At 36.1% G+C, this 7,442-nt stretch overlaps 1 pseudogene; it reads right to left on the reverse strand.

Moving 5' to 3' along the window:
* Positions 1-774: 774 nt before the first annotated feature.
* On the reverse strand, positions 775-1,001 carry LOC101622909 (annotated as a pseudogene).
* Between the last annotated feature and the right edge of the window lie 6,441 nt (positions 1,002-7,442).

Genomic DNA, 7,442 nt, shown 5'->3' on the forward strand with positions numbered 1-7,442 from the left:
TTTGAAGTTTTAGTGACCTGATTACCAAGAAGCTTAAACATTTCTTCAAATATTTATGGGTGAATTGGGTTTGCTTTTTTGTATTGTGCTCAGATTTTTTATCTTTTTTTAATTGAATGTCTTTTTCTTTGTCATTTTTCATATTTTTTTCTATATTCTAGATGCTACTTTTGTTAGTTACATGTGTTAAGATTACCTTTCCCATGAGATGGATTTTCTTTTCATTTTCTTTACAGTGTCTTATGATAAGCATAAGTTACCATTTAATGTACTATATTTCTCATAAAGCTTATTTAATATATTATTGTTTTTATCCATTGGTTAGTGCCTATGTGCCTTTCTAAAGAAAATTCTCCCACCCTGAGGTCATGAGGTAGTCAAAGTTATCTTCTAAAAGCTTTGTTGTCTGGCATATTATAGTTTTCACTCTTTATTCCATCTATAACTAATTAACTTATGCTGTAGAGATTCAACTTCATTTATTTTAGGTAAATAACCAGTTCCTCCAACACCATTTCTGAGAAGTCTCTCCTTTCCCTTCTCATCTTTGAAACCCATGCCTACTGTGTGTGTGTGTGTGTGTGTGTGTTATTCTATAGCTCCATTTTCTATTTGTTCCATTGCCTATTTTACTTACACCACTACTTATCACACTAATTGCGGCCAAACACTAAATTTTGACATGTGGTGAGATGTGCAACTGCATTTGTCTTTGTTTTAATCCAAAATATGGTTATTGGGATGGATTCCCATTCGTCTTGATTCAGGGTACGTTCAATATTGTTTCCATCTGAAAAAGCACCCTTCTGTAAGCCTTGCTCTTCTTTCTATCAACTGGTGGAGGATGGTGGAACAGCCAATACATAATACTGTTTGTGCACAGTCAAAAACAGTGGGGACTTTATAGCCTCCTGGGCATTCACATCCCTGAAACTGGTGCTCTTGTGTTTTCTCTTCTCCTCTTCTGGAGAGGGATGCAAGAGATCCTTGTTGAGAGGCATGTTCTCAAGGGGAGGGCATCAAAGGCTCTTGGCAATATCGCTTTACTTACATTACCACCCCTTTTTCCAATGTTGGAGTTTTACTGATACTGCATTTAAATTTTAGAAGAACTTTGGGGGGATTACTATCTTCCATGAACACGCAATATTTCTCCATTTCTTTAGGCCTTTTGAAATGTTCCAAAGTTTTTTAATGTAAGAAATGTATAGTAGGGACAATATATATATCGTTAGTGATTTTTTTCCTAGGTTCTTCATATTTACAATACTCTTAGGAATGTCATGTACTTTCACATCTACCTTCTATCTGTAGCTTGCATACAGAAATGTGGTTCATTTTTCCACATTGATTTTGTTGCCAACAACCTTGTTAAATTATTGTTAATTTAAATAATTTTCAACATATTCCTTATTATTTTCTATTTCATATCCATATCATCTATGAAGAACAATGGTTTTATTATCCTTTTCCCTACTGCACTAGCTAGAATGCCCAGTGTCAGGGTGAGTGAAAGTAATAAAAGGTACACTTATGTTTTTCCAAGTCTCCAAAGGAAAGCTTTTTATTGTTCATCCATGAGCAGTGATATTTGTTGCAATTCTAGTATACCTCTATTCTCACATTGGGGATAATGAATTTTATCAAAATTTTCTGTTTTTCTATAAATATATGACCATGTATAATTATATATTAATTGATTTTCTGATGTTAAACCAACACTTCATTTCAGAAACAAGCCTAAGACATAAAATAGTATTCTGTGTACAAAGCGCTAGATTTACTTTGCTAATATTTTGTCCTCAATTTTGTACCTTTGCCTTTCAGCAGGATAGTCAGGATAACTTTGAAAGAGGCCCCAATTGTCTCAGTATTTTCAGACATTCCTCCTGAGGGCACAGTATTATAAAACCATCCTAGACTACACAACCTCAATCAAGCCAGAAACGGCCATATGAATTGCCCAACTAATTCATAAAATTCTAAGGCAAAATAAACATTTTTTTGTTTTAAATTACTACAGTGTGGGGTGGTTTGTTATGGACCAAAAGCTAACTGATACATACCATACCATGTTCAACCAAGTGCTGCCAGAAATGTCCTCAGTGGGTATAAAGAAGTCACGTCAACATCAATAAAATTCCTATTCCTTTTCCTATTACTCCTACTCCTACTCCTATTCCTGTTCCACAGAACACATAATGCTTTGTTTCTGAAGACTCTTAAGGACATCTAAGAGAATCCAAAGGGAGCACTTCCTAGGTGTTTGCCAACCACCTTTTCTATAGTCACCAAGCCAGTTCAAGCCTCTGCTGTGCCGTGTACTGGTTTGTATGCCTACTCAGGCAAATTGGGGATTGTTGTTCTCACTATCCTTATGGTCCAATATGAGAAAGTTAATACCTGGGTCAAGGAGACTTTCTCCAGATGCTCTCAGAGTTGTTAATCTGAGTATTCAAAACCCTCATGCTAACTGTGCTCTATTTATTCAACTAAGCACAGAAGAATGTAGATTCCCCGATATATAGAATCTCAATTCCTTATGAAAGAACCTTTAACTTCTGCTACCAATTTAAAACATGTTCTAAACAACAAACAAGTTTTCTAGGACAATGCTATCTCAAACCACTTTTAAAAGAAATAGCTCTGCAATAACAACCCTATCTCTAAAATGCAAACTACTTGCACCATTATTAAGTTATCCAGTAGAACTTCCTAAACACTAGCCCAGGAGGAAGTTTTAGTACATGTATTTTTTAAAACAAACAATTAAGGACAAATTGTTAGATTTTTCAAGGCACACTTTCTTACATTTAAAACAATATATTTTCTGACCATGTCTACCTTTTTTGGTTTTAAGTTGTGTTCTTTCTCTAATAAAATGATTTGAATAATTATTTTTGTCTCCATTTTTAAGTTGCTCTCTGAGTAATACTAAAAAGTTGGGCTATATATTCAACCCTCAATTTTTTTCCAGGAACAGAAAATCTGGGAAATACCAATACAAAGTGATTTAATTTGTTGGAGATTCTGGACAAATATACCTGTTTTTATTTGGCTTATTCAGGCAGATTTCCTAGAAAAAAGGGAAGAGCATCCAACTGTCTTCTCACAAGTTAGTTAACTGTGTTCCAAACTGAAACATCATTTTTTCAGTCTGCACCATTCCACAAATACTTCAGAAATCTTAGGACCAAACTTTAGTTAGAGTGCAGGTTCAAAATAGCATGTTTTTCTCTTACCTTTACAAGGTTATGTCCAAAAAAGTTTTCTAGGGGTGGCGGTTCAGTACTGAGATAAAGCAATTGAAAGTATACTGCCTCATCCCTGCAGCATAGCATGAGCGATGTATTTACTAGCAAGGTCAAATCAGAAAACAATGCCACTTTAGGCAGGAATTTCAAACAGTGAAATTTAATGCAGACAATTCGTTAGAAAATTGTTGAAAAGTCTGAGAGAGTAAAAAGCTGATGTGTTAATCCAAAAAATAGTAACTCACTGGAGAGAACAATTAACACTGTTAGGAGGCCTGGTAAATGAAAGTGGTTGCAATGACTAGAACCCAGCCGTACCAAGGAGGACTTGGGCTGCAATGTTGGAATAACGAAGAAATACCTCATCATGAAAGGTAGAACTGCAACGGGGATGCTAAGTGATTCAATCAAGCAAAAGGCTTCCAGTGGCATGAGCTAGAGCTGCCCCCAAAATGCAGTATTCTAGAACTGCCTCCCTTTGGCAAGAGAAACATGAGTGAAAGATGGAACTCAAGATAGGCCCACCCAAAATCACTGATTGGTAGGACCTAACTAGAAGTAAATGCGAAAATAAAAGACAACTTCTCCTATATTAATATTTTAAATTTCTGTATTGAAAAATGGATTGTTCTCATTTCCAAAGAGAATATGGCAAAACACAACAAAAATAACTCAACGACACTAAAAAATATAAAGATTTCCAGAGGGGCTGAAGGGAAGATAAAAGAGGGCAGAGGAGGGAATGGAATAGGACATTAGCCCTGGAAGTTTGGTGGAGGGTGAGTCAAGCATGTGCGCACATGGTATGAAATTGTACTCCCAAAATGATATAGTTTTGTAATGAACGGCAAATTATCAACGCTTCAGAAGAAAAAGGAAGCTGATGGAAGAATCTGTGAGAAGTTACTTGCAAAGCTACTGCACTCCATCACACCTAACAACAGAACACAGATAGGGGACAACAAAGGCAAACAGCTAATCAGCACGTGGCACACACAGTTGGAATGTGCTTCCTATTTTTTATTTAAACTCTGAATAATTGAAATTTTCTGAGAGTTGAACTTAAAAATTCAAATGAAATACAAGTGAGGTGATGAATGTGCTAATTAACTAGGGGGGTGTCTTTTGTTTTTTCTTGAACTAACACTGATTTACAACATTGTTGTGTTGAGAGGTTTAGGATCTCCCCCTTCCTGTGCTGTTATCACACCACACCCACTATCTAAGCTCTCAAATTCCACCACCAGAGTCCACTGTGCTTCCTCCAATCTGTTCTCCTCTTACCTCTCCCCCTCAGGTAGCTTCCGTTCCACAGTCAAATTTCTGGGGTTTGTTACTAGTTTGTCTTTACCTGACCCTTTGTGTTTTTTCTTTATACCCCACACATAAGCGACACTATGCTATCTTTCTCTTTCTGAATTAATTTTGCTTAGCATAATTCAGATAGGGAGAAGTCTTCCATCTATATCTCTACCAGGTAAGCGTACTGCATACTTTTAAATACCTTACAATTTTGTGTGTCAATTACAGCACCACAAAGCCAAAAAATTAACAATTGCTTAAAGAGAACTATATAGATTCACAAGAAGGTACAAAGATAGTAGAGGACTCTCAAATACCCTTCATCCAGTTTCTGAAATCCCTACACCGAAATCCTAAGTACAATATCAAATGTAGGAGTTTGACATTGCTGCCATAGGCATGTGTAGTTTTATGTCATTTTTTTTATCACAGTTCTCAAAATTAGTTAGGTGGATTACTCATGTTTCATTTATTTATTTTTTTCAGAAGTGCTTCAGCAATTCTAGTTGTTCTTAGTCATTTACATACATTTTAGAATATTTATCTCTACCAACAAAAATCTTGTTGGGAGTTTGATATTGCCTTAAACCTGTACCTCAAACTGGGGTGAACTAGTATCTTTACTATGTGGTCTTCAAATCCATGGACACAGTATACTTATTTAAGTCTTCTATTTCTTTTTATCAACATCTGTACCTTCAGTATACAAGTTCTATATATGTTTTATTAGGTGTATCTGCTACAGTTGATGAGCCAATATTAATACATTAAATGTTGTAGTGGTTGTCTGTTGTGCATTCTGACAAAGTAAACAAAAGGATGTGTCCACTGTTACACATGGTTGCCAAATCTGTTACAGGGCAGGGAGAGGTGTACTACTGAAACCCCAAACCTGCCTGCTCTAAATAGGTTCTGCCATCCACTGCATCAAGATAAAACATATATAAGATTTTAATGAAAAGGAACTTTAATACAGCAAGTCTACAACACGGAAGACAAAGAATATAATTTCTAAATCAAACACCTGAAGTTACCCATCCCCTCATGGGCAAAAGTCAACCCAAAAGGGATTGGCCCAAAGCAAGAGCTGAAACCCGCGACAAGCCTAAAGTACCTCTGGCCTGGACCCATAGAAAAAGGTCAAAAATGGCCAGACAAGTCTGGGAGGAAAAGAGCAAAATCAAAATCAATATAAACACTGCCTTAGTAAACCTCCCCATGGGTCTGTCACCCACGTCTCTTTCAACCAGTCCAGGGCCAAGAACTAAACACAGTTTCTTCACATGTCTCCCTTTACTCCCTTTGGCTTCCTCAGATCTCCCTCTGGCTCGCCATCCTGCTTCCTTCCTCCTCAGATTCCTTCTCTTCTCTCCTTTTCTCTGCTCAGCTCCACCCTCCTTATGGGTAGGGGAGGGGAACCTGGAACTTCCCCCTTTCCTGGGGACCACCCTGTAACAACTAGTTCTATTTTCCTCAAAATCCTCTATGTTCCATGTATTGAGCCCCCTGCAACGCACACCCCCCTCCACTCTACTATGTCAAGGAGCTGGAATAACAAAATACTAAACTTTTTGACTGTTTTCACTTAGCAACAGGAATTTTAGGTTCTTCCACATTTATCCTTGGTTTCATGACATATTTTAATCAATTAATTCCATCATATGGATGTAACATACTATTGAAGGACATCTTATGCTTCCAACTTTGGGTAATTACAAATAAAGCTGCTATAAATACATGTGTATAGGTTTTTACGTGAATATGTTTGTTTTTTTAAATTCATTCAAGTAAATACAAATGATTGTTGCACTATATGATAAGACTGGGTTAGTTTTCTAAGAATCTGCCACAGTGGCTATGCCATCTTGCTTTGAATGAGCTCCTGTTGTTTCACATCCTCACCAACATTTGGTGCTATTAGTATTTTGGGTTTTAATTAATTCTAACAGATCTATGGGGGTACTCTCATCATTTTAATTTTCAGTTCCTTGATGATTTTCTTAACAACGTGGAGCATCTTTTCATAAGATTATTGCCAGTTGTACTTCCTTGGTATATGTTGGTATATGTTCAGATCATTTGTCCATTGTTTAATTGGGTTGTTTCTTAATATTGAGTATTGAGTTTTTCATATGTTTTGGCTTTCAGACCACTATCTTATATGTATTTCACAAATATTTTCTCCTACTCTGTAATTTGTCTTTTCTCCTACTCTGTAATTTGTCTTTTCATGTGGACGCACATGATCACTGTTAGTACACAAAGATTCAGTTGACTTTGTGATTAGGTCCTTTATCCTGAGAGTTTGCTGAATTCATCTACTGGTTCTAAGAAGATTTTTATAAAAGTATGCTTGAAATATTCCATATACAAAATCATTCCATGTATACATGGGATGATTTATTTCTTCCTTTCTGATTAAGGTGACTTTATTTCCTTTTCTTATATTATTGCTGTATAATATATAGTTATATAGTAACAATACATATAATATTATATGTAGATATAATTATAGTACTATTATTAAATAGTAGCAGGGAAATGGCTATCTTCATCTTGTTCATCTTAGCATGAAAGCAATAAATCTTTCAGTATTAACAATGACGTCAGCTAAGACTTCTTACAGACATTCTGTATCAGAAGTTTCCCTCTTATCATAGTTTTATGAGATTTCATTTCTATCATGAAGGGGTGTTAAACTTAATAATAAAAAAAGTTTTTGACAGTGATTACCATGATCATATGCCGCACCAGCACGACAGCAGAGATGGTCTGAGCGAAGGACGTCAGGATTAAAGCACACACTTCTTGGTCAGCAAGCAAAGGCACACTTTATTTTTCTCTCCTTCCCTATTTATACCCTTCAGCATGGAGCCTGGGGCTGGG

This window comes from Condylura cristata, unplaced genomic scaffold (assembly GCF_000260355.1).
Source record: "Condylura cristata isolate star-nosed mole 26May11 unplaced genomic scaffold, ConCri1.0 scaffold00028, whole genome shotgun sequence".
Classification (NCBI taxonomy): domain Eukaryota; kingdom Metazoa; phylum Chordata; class Mammalia; order Eulipotyphla; family Talpidae; genus Condylura; species Condylura cristata.